At 42.2% G+C, this 13,945-nt stretch overlaps 1 long non-coding RNA gene across 1 annotated transcript in view; it reads left to right on the top strand.

Annotated features, from left to right (window-relative positions):
* The window catches only part of LOC148540886 (uncharacterized), a 173,689-nt gene extending 161,001 nt beyond the window's left edge, over positions 1-12,688 (top strand). The window contains exon 3 of the long non-coding RNA XR_015878444.1: positions 11,617-12,688. This is a non-coding gene — a long non-coding RNA (uncharacterized LOC148540886). The remainder of the gene's footprint in view (positions 1-11,616) is intronic.
* The last annotated feature ends 1,257 nt before the right edge of the window (positions 12,689-13,945 follow it).

The raw sequence follows: 13,945 nt of genomic DNA, 5'->3' as shown, positions 1-13,945 counted from the left end.
GGGTTGCAATTTACATTTCAGAAATTATCAGGCCCATTACAGGTCTTAAAAGCATAATGAATGGGACTTAATATGTTGGGCATTTCCTAAAGAACATAGCATTTTGAGGTTGTAGATAGATATAGAAAGCTGATGTAATCACAATGATACTGCCAGTGAATATACTGTAGGTACTGGTAATTGGGAAGCATTACTCCTACACTCAAGGGTATGTTAATCACCAAACATTAAGTTCACCTACGAAGAGACAGGCTAGTTTGATAGCACATTTAGGGCTCTATTTACTACAATGTAGTGTGATATTTCTGACTAAATTCGTATTGGAAATTTAGGAAATATCACAGGGATTTATCAAAAATCCCTTGCAGGGACAGAGCTTGTAATAACGCAATGTCCCTGCGAATCCCGTCTGCACATTTCTCCCTGTATTTTTCTGTAAAAATACAGGGAGACTGTGTCTCCGCATGCCACCGGCTACTGCAAGATCACATTTCCCATTATAATTATGGGAAATGCGATCTGCTTACTAAAAATATGTGATAATTAGAGTTTGAAGTAGAATTTTATGAATTATACTCCAGTTGCCCTATACTGTAGTAAATTTATGTGAAACTAAAATAATGTGAAAAAGGTGTGAAAACACCCCTTTCCACTTTATTTTAGTAAAAATAATGTTAATAAATAGAGACCTAAATGTGTGGTAAAACACCAAAAGTAAGAGAAGTTAGAGATGTGCGCCGACCCTCGTGTTTTGGTTTTGGATCTGGATCTCCCCTGGTTTTAGATCTGAATCTGGTTTTGGATTTTTTTCCTTGGTGTTTTGTTTTTCGGTTTTGGATCTGGATTTTTTCTGAAAATATCATAAAAACAGCTAAAATCACATAAAATGGGCCTGTTTTTGTTCCTACGGTATTATTAACCTCAATAACATTTATTTCCAGTCATTTCCAATCAATTTTGACCACCACAATATTATTTTTTTCATCTAGTTAAGGCCAAAAGGTTGCATCCAGCTAGCTGGCTGACTAAGCTAAGTGACACAGTGGGCGGCACTAATATGTGGCAGTTCCAATTTCCAACACGGATACAGGCCCTCATTCAGAGCCGGACGCTCTGAGCAGAGCGCACGCTCTGAATGAGGGCCGTCCTCCATAATTATGGAGCGTCCTCCTGGACGCTCGTATAGCTGTGGGTCACCACCCACAGCCTATACGAGCGTGCAGGTTGATGGCCGCGATGGTCTTGACCATCGCGACCATTGCCACTGCGAGCCGGAGCCTGCGGTTGAGTTTCTCAACCGCAAGGCCGGAGTGATTTTGGCTCTATCAGAGCCAAAATCACTCCCACTGACATCCCTAGTGATGTCAGTGGGCCAGCTTCTGACAGTAGGCGTTCCCTTGGGAATGCCCCCGTCTGGGAGGCACGCCCACCAAAGGGGGCGTGCTGTCAATCAACATCGACAGCACGCCCCTTTGATCAGACACAACGAGCGAAGGAAAGTCCTTCGCTCGTCGCGTCTGGTGCATGCGCACGACTGAGCTCCCTCCATCGTGCGCATGCGCAGCGCACACCATCGAACCACTTGCGAGCAGACAGCCGCTTGCGAGTGGGTCTGAATCAGGCCCACAGTGGGTTATACAGTGTGGGTTGGATACACCAATAGTGCACTTACTGTGACAGCAGTGCCGGCAGAGCGAGTTGCTGACGGTGTCCTCAGTACATGGAGTCCTCATTGCAGGGTATCAGTGGTGTCAGCAGAGCGGGGTGCCAGCGGTGTCTTTAGTGTAGGTTTGCTGGCTGTGACGGCAGTGTGGGGGTTGCTGACGGTGTCCTCAGAACCCGCTCATCCCTAATAGAAGTGTGATAACATTGTGGTCATCGAACTTCAGTTGTCCTACATGTGCCCCAGAAGTTGCAATGTTTATATTTTTTTTGCTCGCAATTAATAGGTTCAACATGTTTATTTGGTAGCAGGTTTTCTCCAGCCAAAAAAACAGATGCAGTATCTCACTTTTATATATTTGTACAGGTGCTACAATTAAACGGTTGCCTAGGGCAGCAATGGTAAGGGGATGCCTAAAATGCAAAATGGGTAAATTGCTTGGAGTTCGGCACTTGGCTATGGTGTCACAGCCTTATGCAACACTTGCAGTCTGCAGAGCCGAAGAAAACGCCCCTGCCACCTGTCTGATATGGTAGAATAATAAATGGTATAAAGCAGTGGGGATGGAAGCGTAGCTAAGTTCAGAGTGAGGGGGTCTGATCTCCACGGCTTGCTCTGGCGCTAAGAGAAGGTAGACTTAGGAAGTGTGAAGAAAAAGCATAAGACTTCCTAGCCAGTATCTGGTTAGTTTTCCATCTATGGAAGGTGCTGCAATCTGGACTCATAGGGGTGTATTTAGATGTTGCCCATAGCAACCAATCAGATTCTACTTAACATTCATCTAGCACCTTCTAGGAGAAAATAGCTAGAATCTGATTGGTTGCTATGGGCAACATCTCCACTTCTAAAAACCCACACTTTAGAAATCCTACCCCATAGTGTTTCTTATATATTATGTTAATAACAGAACCTTAATATGCAGTTTACATAGGAACTAGAAGCAAAATACTTTCTGTTGTTGGGAGTCCACACGGTAAATGTTCCATGAAGACTGCACTGAAGAAGAGCTGTAACTAGACATTTTGGTGCCCTGTGCCAAAGAGACCAGTGGCGCCCCCCCCTCCCCTAATTTTTTAAATAGGGACATACGATAGTGCATCTAAAAAAGGGCCATGACCTCATGGAGAAGGACCAAGGAGAAGATAGGAGCCCCCAGGAGATGAAAGGGATAAAAGTAGAGGAAGCTAGAGTACAAGTGAGACTGATAATAAACAGGAAAATTGACAGGTCCAAATAGCGCCCCCTGCCCTGCGGTGCCCTGTGCCATGGCACATGTCGCACCACCCTAGTTACGGCCCTGCACTGAAGACACTCTCTTTTTTCCTTCTTGAAATAAAGGAAAAAGAGAAGTGATGATTAGAATGTATTAAACAGAAAAGTTGCTCTTCTTCTGATTGTCCATGAGTCAAATACCTGCACATGATGGTCTTTAGTACCATTTTATAGAGGCGGCACAAAAGTGTAGATATCATTTAGTAGTACATAACTTTTTCTGCTCTGCAGGTTTTACTTTTCAAACTAATTTATAGTTCACAGCCTTCTGAGATGTAGACTGAAGCACACTGAGGTTGCGGGCATTTCTGGGAATAAATCGTCAACTAGTTACATGCACTGTGTAACACTAACGAGGTGGTCCTGCCTTCTCTAAGTGGAACATTACTCACTACTAAGCCATACCTTGGATATGACTCAAGCAGCACCTACGGCTAAGCTTAAGGCACCTGTCTCAGACAGGGCTGGCTATTAACAGATTACTTACTTACAGGGTGTTTGGGGAAGTAAGAATTAGACAGACAGCTGAGCAGGAAACCAGCCAGGGTCCTGTTTTCATATACACACCGAGGAGAACAGAGCTACAAGGTCACTGTTGCATCTTCTCTCTCACACACATTAAATGAAATATAGGATGCATTATACATTCTATACAAATTACATTAAAACACTACATTCCTCTGTTAGATCTGAATAATTTTCAATAAAGGCACTTAAGTGCTACAGCCATCTGAATGCATATTTGCTATTCAACAGACCTATAGTCCCAAGTAAATGCCATTGTTCTAGGACAATTGCTCACTTGCAAACGTTACCTAGTCACTGTTTGAGAATAATTTTTTGTAGCCTTCTACAGCCTTGCTAGAGCCTGTGGTTCCCTTACAGCACAACCTGGACCCTAATACACCCCACTCCGAACTAAACCTCCCACAGCCTAGTTATAAACTTTTCCCCAGACCAATGAAATACAAAAATTAATCATGCAGTCTAAACGTAAGTCTGCCCCCCTTACATTTTTGTGGATGAGGGGAGCAGAATATGCTGCCAACAAATTGAAAATAAAATGCTTCCCTCCAACACGGAATTGTCCCAGGGATCAGTTGCTTGCTGCTGTTTTGGTATAAATGGTCTCAGTGGAGCAATTACTTTGCAGGAAATTGTTGGGTTTGACTACTACTCCTGCTACCTATGATAGATAAAGGCGCACCCAACGTGAGTGGCAATTTGTTGGCCTCCCAGCTGTGCTTTTCATCTTGTTTATGTAGATAATATCCAGGAGAATCACTCATTTGTGGGGCTCTTCCAGCCTCCCGACAGTGTTGGCCAGTCTCCTGGTGGTGGGGATAAGCAATGGCAATTTAGGCCACAACCAATAAAAGATCTTTCATATGTGAATGTGATCGACCCATCCCTCCCTTGACCTATTTCTTTATAAGCTTTTTATTTGTTATGCGGGCAGATTTTTTGGAAGCTTCCCTCCAGAATGAAAAGTATATCCAATATTTTTGTGGCAAAGCTTCATTGATGTGCAACGGACCCATGTGAAAGAAGATACATGGTGCTGCTTTCACTCAACCCTGTGGTATGGGATGCCTGTATGCTCTCAAGACCCTCCCTTTTACCCTGTTATATGAGATAGCTATTCTCCTGTCTATGTTTCATTGTGCCTCCATGAAGCTGAGTTTGTTTTGTTGTTGTTTACGCTATGCTAAATCCATTACATACCAATATTACTTCACATGTTGATTTCTGTTTCCATCTCTGATTGTACTTTTGTTGGTATCCGGTCGGCAGAATATTAACACCAGAATGTTATCAGGTTCTGAATGTTGACAGTCAGAATGTCGACACATCATTAGGTCGACAATCAATATGTAGACATGTATTAAGGATGACATGGTTAAAATGAGGGCACGTTCAGAATGTCGACATCTAACATTTTTTTTGTTGATTGTTAGGCTTAGGCTAAAATATAAAAAAAATGTTGACATTTTGGTGTCGACATGTCAACTGTCAACATTCTGAAAGTGTTGACATTTTAACCAGGTCAACCATAATACATGTCTACATATTGATTGTCAACCTAATGATTGTGTCAATATTCACACCTGTCGACATTCTGGTGTGGACATTCTGACTGTCATATCACACCCCTTTTGTTATGTACTCCAATAAGAAAGTTTACTTAAAAAAAAAAAAAAAAAAGGTTTAACCTTCATGTACACAGATGGTTCCATTTGGCTTTCTGTAATCTGCACAAGTTTTAACCTAGGAGTGTTTATTTATCAATGTTTTATGGAGATTAATAGCTCCATAATGTTCCTGGAGGGGGCTTTGACACAGTTTATAGTCATTATAACTCCTTGTTCAAACAGCCTCCCTCCCCCGATGTCCCAGAACTGATGAAATCAATACAAACTATTTGAAGTCTTCGTTACTTTCACCTTTTCAGCTGGCAGAAGGAACCTGTTATAGTGTCTATAACAACGATTCCCAACCTCGGTCCTCAAGGCACTCTAACAGTCCTGGTTTTGGTGATATACACGCTAAAGCACAGATGGTTTAATCAAAATATCTGAGGTACTAATTAAGCTGCCTGTGCTCAAGTATGGCTATCCTTAAAACCTGGACTGTTATGGTGCGTACACACTGGGCGATAAAGTGGACGACTGAACCGTTCAGTCGTCCACTTTATCGTCCATTTTTAACCCCAAAAAGATGAACGATGACGACGACGCGCGTTCCCGCGGGTCGTTCGTCATCATCGTTCATCGGGCTGACATGCAGGCCAACCTGACAATCTCGTCAGGTTGCTGCATGTCAGGGAATGGGGGAGAGAGCCCGGTGCTGAACGATATCGTTAATGAACGACATTGAGCACAGCCTGCCGGGGACAACACTACACGATATCGCTCAGGGAGCATATCGTGTAGTGTGTACCCACCATTAGTGTGCCTTGAGGACCGTGGTTGGGAACCCCTGGTCTATAACCTTAACTACAATGAAAATTATTCTGGATGAGAAAGGTTAATGGGACATTGGAGACAAGTGGCAGATAATTATCCAAAACTGTTTTTAGACAGGTATCACTGAATCAACAGCTACAGATGGCTCTGCGAGGAGTCCTCCTTTGGTCTTCTGCCTATAATTCTGTGCCTTGCTTTACTTAACTTATTTACCTGCAAGCAAGACACTGTACTCAAGGTGAAACTTAGCTGTAGGCTAAGTTTTTCAAATAGGTCAAAGACATCTGAGGTGACTTCTAACATCTGTAATTATTCACAGATGGAAGTGCATTATTTCTTTCATACAATTTACTAATAATAATGTATGTGATTCAGAACTCACTGATTATAAAGTTATGACTACAGAACTGATAGATAAAAGTGATATTGTCAGTTAAGTGGTTAAATAAAGTGTGATCAACCAGTAAGTGATGTGAGATGAAGGAAGGTATATGACATTTTATTGCTTTGATGACTGTTTTGTCGATAGGCAAGAATTGTCTTATGCACTCACAGGGTCCTCTCTGTTAGGGGTATATTTACTAAAGTGAGAGTTTTTAGAAATGGAGATGTTGCCCATAGCAACCAATCAGATTCTACTAGCACCTTCTTGAACAGGGGTGGGGAACCTTTTTTCTGCCGAGGGCCATTTTGATACATATAACATTATTCACGGGCCCGGTGTAGGCCACAACCCCACTGTGTGATGTCACACAGGGGCGGGTCTCAATCGCAGGTGATTACAGCAATGCCCGGAGCATCCTGAGGATGCTCCAGGGAGCTGTAAGGGCAGCAGTGTGACCATCTGAAGCATCCTAAAGATCCCCAGGCGGCACTGCTGCATAGATTCAACTGCAGTGTGCCATTCTAGGCATCCAGCTGGCCAGATGAGGCTAGCATAAAAAAGCTCAAAGGAAAAGACCAAATGATTCCGGGGGCCTTACATGGCCCCTGGGCCTGAGGTTCCCCATCCCTGTTCTAGAAGATAATAACTAGAATCTGATAGGTTGCTATTGGCAACATCTCCACTTCTAAAAACTCTCACTTTGGTAAATTTACCCCTTGTTGTCTATTTTATTACCTAATTGTTGCAACAGAGCCTATGTTACTTTCATTTACAGTTGGAAGAAGACAACACTGAGAATAAGGAAAGAGTTGTTACTTGGCATATTTGCCTAACATCTCCTGATTTGAGGCTTCAAAAGTGTCAGGTCTTATGGTGCATACACATGGTCAGATTTTCCTTTAGATTTGTACAATAACAATTTTAACAATCGTTCAATCATTCATACCTGAAAGAAAATCTGACGTGTCCCTGCAACGATGAACGATGCGCGTTCCCGTTTGTCAGATAACGACATCTGACATCTGATGTGTTTGCAGTCAGATATGGTCGATTTTCATTCATTTTAATACTGACAAAAATCATTCGTAGTTCATGAAATCGTTGGTAAAATCGTTCAAATCGTTCGTCGTTTATCGTTCGTAGTTCATCTGACAGATCTACCGTGTGTATACACCATTAGCTTATGTAGATCGTGGCTCAAATAAAAATGTGCTGGTGGATTGGGGAATCAGAAACATGATAGATTTGTGTCCCAGAGCTTTATTTTTATTACATTAATGGGTATCCTGCAAAACTTGGGATTTATGTATTAAGCCTTGGAGAAAAATAAAGTGGAGGGAGATAAAGTACCAACCAATCAGCTCCTGTAGTTTTTCAAACACAGCCTGCAAAGTAACAGTTAGCAGCTGATTGGTTGGTACTTTATCTTCGTCCACCGTATCTCCCTCCAACCCCTAGTACAGTGGTTCTCAAACTTGGTCCTCAGGACCCCACACAGGTCATATTTTGCAGGTTACCCAGCAGGTGCACAGGTATATTCATTACTCACTGACACATTTTAAAAGATCCACAGATGGAACTGATTATTTCACTTGTGTTTCTGTGAGGAGACCTGGAAAACATGCACTGTTTGGGGTCCTGAGGACCGAGTTTGAGAACCTGTGGTCTAGTACATAGACCATAGACCCATTAGACTTTTCTAACAAAAAGGAGCTTTGATCATCAGCAGCATAGTAACATGGTCTTTAAAAAAATATCACTTAGTTGTAGTAACTTAACACATAAATAAGACAGTCCTTTTCTCTCTGAGGTCCGTTCTCAGCTGGCCAGTTTGTTTCCATTCCAGAACAGGACGTCCCTCCTATATACTATCTACATTGAATGCTCTATCTTAAGCTGGGTATACACTAAATGACTGTGTACCCAGTGAAGCGACCCACTACCCCAGCGCCAATGGGCCCACATATCGGCTGGTCCGTACACACTGGATGATCCGGTGCCTGACCGCCCGATATGCCGGCCCCCGCTGCATGGGATCGTCAGCCACATCGCCTGATTTTACTGCATGTACAAAAGATCAGATGATGCGGCTGACGACCCCACGGGAGCGCGCACTACACAATGTAGTGCATACACACTGCACGATATGAACGATTTGTCATTCCGATGCGTCGGAATCGGCCAAATCATTAGCAATATCGTGTAATGTGTAGGGGCCTTTAGACATTTCTTCCTGTCTGAGCTGTCCTCTCTGACTTCCTGCCACTTGCAGCAGGACACACAATAGGCCACACTGGGCCCTCCTCTCAGCTCTGTGTCTGGTGCACTGACATCTCTTCTTTATACAGTGGCGGAACACTGGGAAATATCCCTGCCTTAAAAGACCAGTAAACCACAAAATAAAAAATTTCACATATGAAGATTGTAGGTAAACTATATTTTTATATATTATTCTATCATTTCACTGCAGCTCTGATAATGTAGTATCCCATTACAGACAGATGACCACACATCTATAGACCCTGTCCTAAAGGCATATGGCAGAGGACAAAAAGCAAATATTTCATACTGATATGCTACTGTGATATTACTCACATACAGTATATGAGCTCAACAATCTACAGTATTTAGCATTTCTGCATGCCATGGCCATCATTACCATCTTTTATGTATGAGCTGCCAAAAAACTCTTCAGCACTAGAAAGTCTAGAGTTACAAACCATAAAGAGTACAAATTGCATTTAAAAACAGCACATGTAGGGAGAAGGCATAGTTCAGACGGGATGTAGTCAGGATGGCGGCGGTCGAAATCCTGACCGTGAAAGCCTGGCATGGGACTAAAGATAGGCTTAATCTAAATACCGATGCCTATCATTAGCCCCACGCTGAAATCCCGACGCCTGGCATACCGAACGTAGGTAAACCGGTCGTTGGTAGCTCTTAGCGCAGGGGGGGTTAGGTTTAGGGACTCCTGGGGGGACTTAGGGTTAGGCACCCCCCCGGGAGGGTTAGGGTCAGGCTAGGGAAAGGGGTGGTTAGGGTTAGGCACCACCTGGGGGGAGGGTAGGGTTAGGCCACCCCCCAGGAGGGTTAGGTCTAGAGTGCAAGGAGGGGGGGTTAGGGTTAGGCACTAGGGGGGGGAGGTTAGGGTTAGGCACCACTAAGGTAGGGTTAGGGTTAAAGGGGGGAGAGGGGAGGGTATGGGACTTACTTACCCTAGTCGGGATCTTCATCTGACGGCCTTCCGGCGTCGGGATTTCATCCGCCGGGCTTAGGTCCAGACATACCGATTCCATTCAGACAATAGGAGCTGGAGGGACTTGAAGTGGACATGGGATTGTAGATGGAAGAACATGGAGGACTGGTATTAGGTGGGGGAAATATAGTAAAGTAGTGGATTTTGAGAAAATGCTTCAAATATTAAATGATTACAGCTTAGGGAAGAGCACGGGGGGGGGGGCTTCGGAGGTGGGAGTGAAAAGTGGCTATCAGTGTAGAGCAGGGAAGAGGCCTGGGTCTGAAGCAAATTGAAGAGGACGAGAGGGAGCGTATCTCGTGATGAGACCAGAAAACTGTGCTGGCCCAGTAACAGGAGCACCTCCTTCTCATGGCAACCTGCTATAATGTGGTGAACAAGAAGAGATGTACTGTACAAGAGATGTTGCTAAACACAGCAATACTCAAACTCGTATATATAATAATGCCAAGTAGTAGCTGTACTTGCTCTTTAACTTCAATATTGATTAGTTAGTGGTTATGTCATTTGCTGGATAAAGTTTGACATTTTGTATAAAGAATGTGTTTGTAATGATGATATCTGATGTAAATTCCAGCACAATAGAATGAGTTACAATAAAATACACTTAATAATAAATCCTGGACTCTACATCGCAATATATTTCAGTTATAGTGGAATCTAATTTGCTATACCAGTCCTTTAATCACACACACTTCAAGTACAATCTTTAGCCAAGTAACCTGGTTTCCTGGCAACTGGTAGGAAGCATTTTTAATTTCCTTGTTTACTTGGGATTCTTTTGCTTTGTGTTTGCTGTCAGGTTGAGGGCTGGCCTCTCGTCTCTTTCTAAAACACCCTTATGATGTGTAGGCTTAGTTCCAACCACTCTGTTTTGTGGTTTTCTGAAACCTTTTCGATGGGCCCCCAAGTGGCCCTTTTAACAAAAATTGAAAGAAAAAAAACTGACAGCTTGTCTTGGCTATACAAATCGATATCTAAGTAATAATGACATCTGTGGTATCACAGGCGTTAATTATCTTGCACATAGGATTCACAGCTAAAAGAAGACATATGCAGTGTGAAAAGTTTATGGAGAAAAAACTTCACATATTTGACATTTATTTCATATTCTTTCTCATATAAAGAAAAACCCTGTTGCTAATATACATAAACTTTAATATATGACTTTACCCTATTAGTTTTATGATTGTAATTAGATTAAAATTTCACTGACAGCAAGGAGATGCCCACTTTCTAATAGTTTATGCTGCCATCCTCTCTGCTGTGATAACTGATTGGGTCGCAGCTTTTGTTATCCACCTCAACACCATGGATGGGTCTGCGGGATAAAGCAAGCTGCTCCAAGCACCGATGCCAGGAGATTGGTCTTTAAAGGGATCCTTTTAATGAGTGAGGTCCCAGGGGAACATTACCAACTGTTGTCAAATGAATAAGTAAACAATTATTGAAAAATGGACATCCCACAAGAATGCATGTTATAGCACAATCCAGCTGTTTAGGTCATTGATTTACAAAAATAAATGTAAAAGGAAAAGCTTGTTGTTTAATGAATTATTAAAGTACACAATTTAATAGGATATACAAAGCAGAATATATCTGATCTATGTAAAGTATTTTATTAGTACTGGTTTAAAGTCAGCCTATGACACAGTTAAAAGTATTACAGCCTTAAGAGTACTTTTGCTTTTTCTGATTATTTAGTGCTTTGGGTAGACACTTAGGGAAATATTTACTAAGGGTTGATTTTAATTGATTTCAAATCTATCTAAATTCTAAATTGATCAACGTCAATGTTGTGCTTCCAGAGCTAAATCACACATTTACTAACAGACAATTTTTTTATTTATTTTTTAAGTATTAGTAAATGTGTGATTTAGCCCCCAGGACACAACATCGATGTTGATCTACTTAGTATTTAGATCGATTTGAAATTCGATTTGAAATTGATTAAAATCGACCTATAGTAAATATACCCCTTAGAATTGCCATAAAGTATAAACTGCATAAGCCACAAAACAGACATGTTTATAACTTACAAGCAACACTGTAAATCTCTCTTTTTGTTGCCCAGGTTAAAGACACTGACTGAAGAATGAATCCTACAATCTGGCACCGCAGTCATCCTATGACTGACTGGACAATTTGGAGGTATACGAGAACACTGACTACCTTGGGTTGGATAACGAATATACGCATATTAAGATTGTACAGTGACCAAGCATACAGAGCTATTTGTTTATTTCATGTCAGAAAATCTACTTCCTGGAAGTACAGTAAAACGACTGGAATGAAACTTTATAAACAAGCTATAGAGTTTCCACCTTGGAAGTCTATCATCACTTGAAGCCAATATGGAACTAGAAGCGTAGCAACTAGCTATATATTGCATGAACCCAGGTCAATCTGCTCAATCAACTAATTTTGATCCTCTAACCTCACAGTACACAGGGCCTTATTCAGAGATGGACGCTTCTCTGCAATACCATGCAACAAAATGCAAATGCAGCAGGAGTTAGTCTATAGGAAATAGACACCACCTGCATTGCATTTGCAATCCGAGTGCAGTGTACGTAGATGCTGCATCGGATCACCATCGTGACCGATGGTTTGCGATGGTTACTCTTTAGTCAGGCTGCGTAAGCCGAAGATTATCGCAGACTGGCCATGCCTGGTTGCTTGCGAGGCCAGGAAATCTGCATCCACCGACACAGACCCTGGCCTCGTCCCTCCCGAAAAACAGGGATGACAAACCCTCCTTTCCGGGAACGGTGGCCATCCACGCCCCCACTCTGCACCATACAAGCCGCAGCATGTCAATCATGCTGCAGCTAAGGGGGGGACTGTGAGACCCCTTAAAATCGTCGATGTACGCTAACCATTGGGTTAGCGTAGAACATTGAATCAGACCCACAGTGTTTTTCAACTGAAGGCCACTACTACAATAACTGTCTGGCTAAATCTCTTACTCATTCTAATTAACCATTTGTAGATTAATAACTATACCTAAATAAATTATAATATATAAAGGCAGACATTGTTCAACCTATTACTCTGCAAATGTCTTGTTTTAATGGAAAACAGATGTGTGGAACAAAATACATAATATATTACCTTACCAACAAATGCAGAAAATGTATTGTCTTGCAGTGAAAAATGCAAAAATAAATACAATTTATATATGAAACTTTTCCTTTGCGGTTACTGGATTCATGGATTAGAGATCATCTATGTGTGTATGTGTGTGTATTTGATGCACCTATGTATGAATGTGGCTGACATCAGTTAGCGATCTCCAGCACTGGATCATTTTCCAGTTGTGTATCTATTTATAAGAGGTATAGCAAAGTGAATTTTTAAATACAAAAAAAAAAATTAATATTGTACACTATCTTATTTCACCAACTCTGAATATTATCTGGTCTACAGCCAAAGTACAGCAAGTACAGAACCAGGTTAGAAGAAAGAGTTGGGAAAACATCACTGAACACCTCCAATATAACAAGTTAATAAGTGGTTCCAATAGTATCTCTGTGTGCAATCTATGAGCACTATGGGCCTGATTCTGAAGTGGGAGAAAAACAAAAAAGAGCAAATAACTGTGCATTTGGACAAACCACGTAGCAATGCATAGGGGGCAAATACATATGTTTTTTGCATGTAGGGTACATACTGACTGCTTTTGCATGTAGACCACAAATGCTGGACAGCTTTATTTGTACACTGCAATTTAGATTTCAGTTTGGATACACCCCTCCCAAATCTAAATCTCTTTGCACATTTTAAATCTTCCGCACCTGCAGTGCAGCATGTTTTTGCCAAGGTCATACCTCCCAACTGTTACGTTTTCTGTGGGAGAGTTCCACTTTTCGCCATCCCACCTGTGGGCCGCAGTGTCCCACATGTGAGTTCAGGGGGAGCACTCTGAGTCTCACCACTCTCAGAGCAGTTTGTGAATAGATACCATGCGCATGGAATCTATACACAGTGCAAGGAGACCCTGGGGCAGTCTCGCATCTCCAGGAGGTCTGGGCTGGCCCCTAGAGTGATGAAAACGTGGGGGGGGGGGGATTTGAATCCATGTCCCCATCCCACAAGACCGTGTGCCTTTGACATGCACAAAGTCTCAAATTCAGATTCACAAAGTTGGGAGCTATGCAAGGTGCATAATTAGTTTCTTTGTTTTACTTCACTCCCGCCTCAGAATCAGGCCATAGGTAGTGAAAAGACAAGGATTTTATCCAATCTACTCAGTGATAACCTACTTGACAGTATATTTAGTTCTTTGAGATTATACCACATATCCGATGGCGGGTATACACTTATGTGTGCTATTCACTTTTTAATCGTAACCCTCCCCCCTCTCTCCTTAACCCTCTGTTCCTGCATCCTAACCCCCCTCC

Source organism: Taudactylus pleione, unplaced genomic scaffold, assembly GCF_031769625.1.
Source record: "Taudactylus pleione unplaced genomic scaffold, aTauple2 ptg000016l, whole genome shotgun sequence".
NCBI classification, from domain to species: Eukaryota; Metazoa; Chordata; class Amphibia; order Anura; family Myobatrachidae; genus Taudactylus; species Taudactylus pleione.
This window is presented reverse-complemented; position numbering and strand designations above follow the sequence as displayed.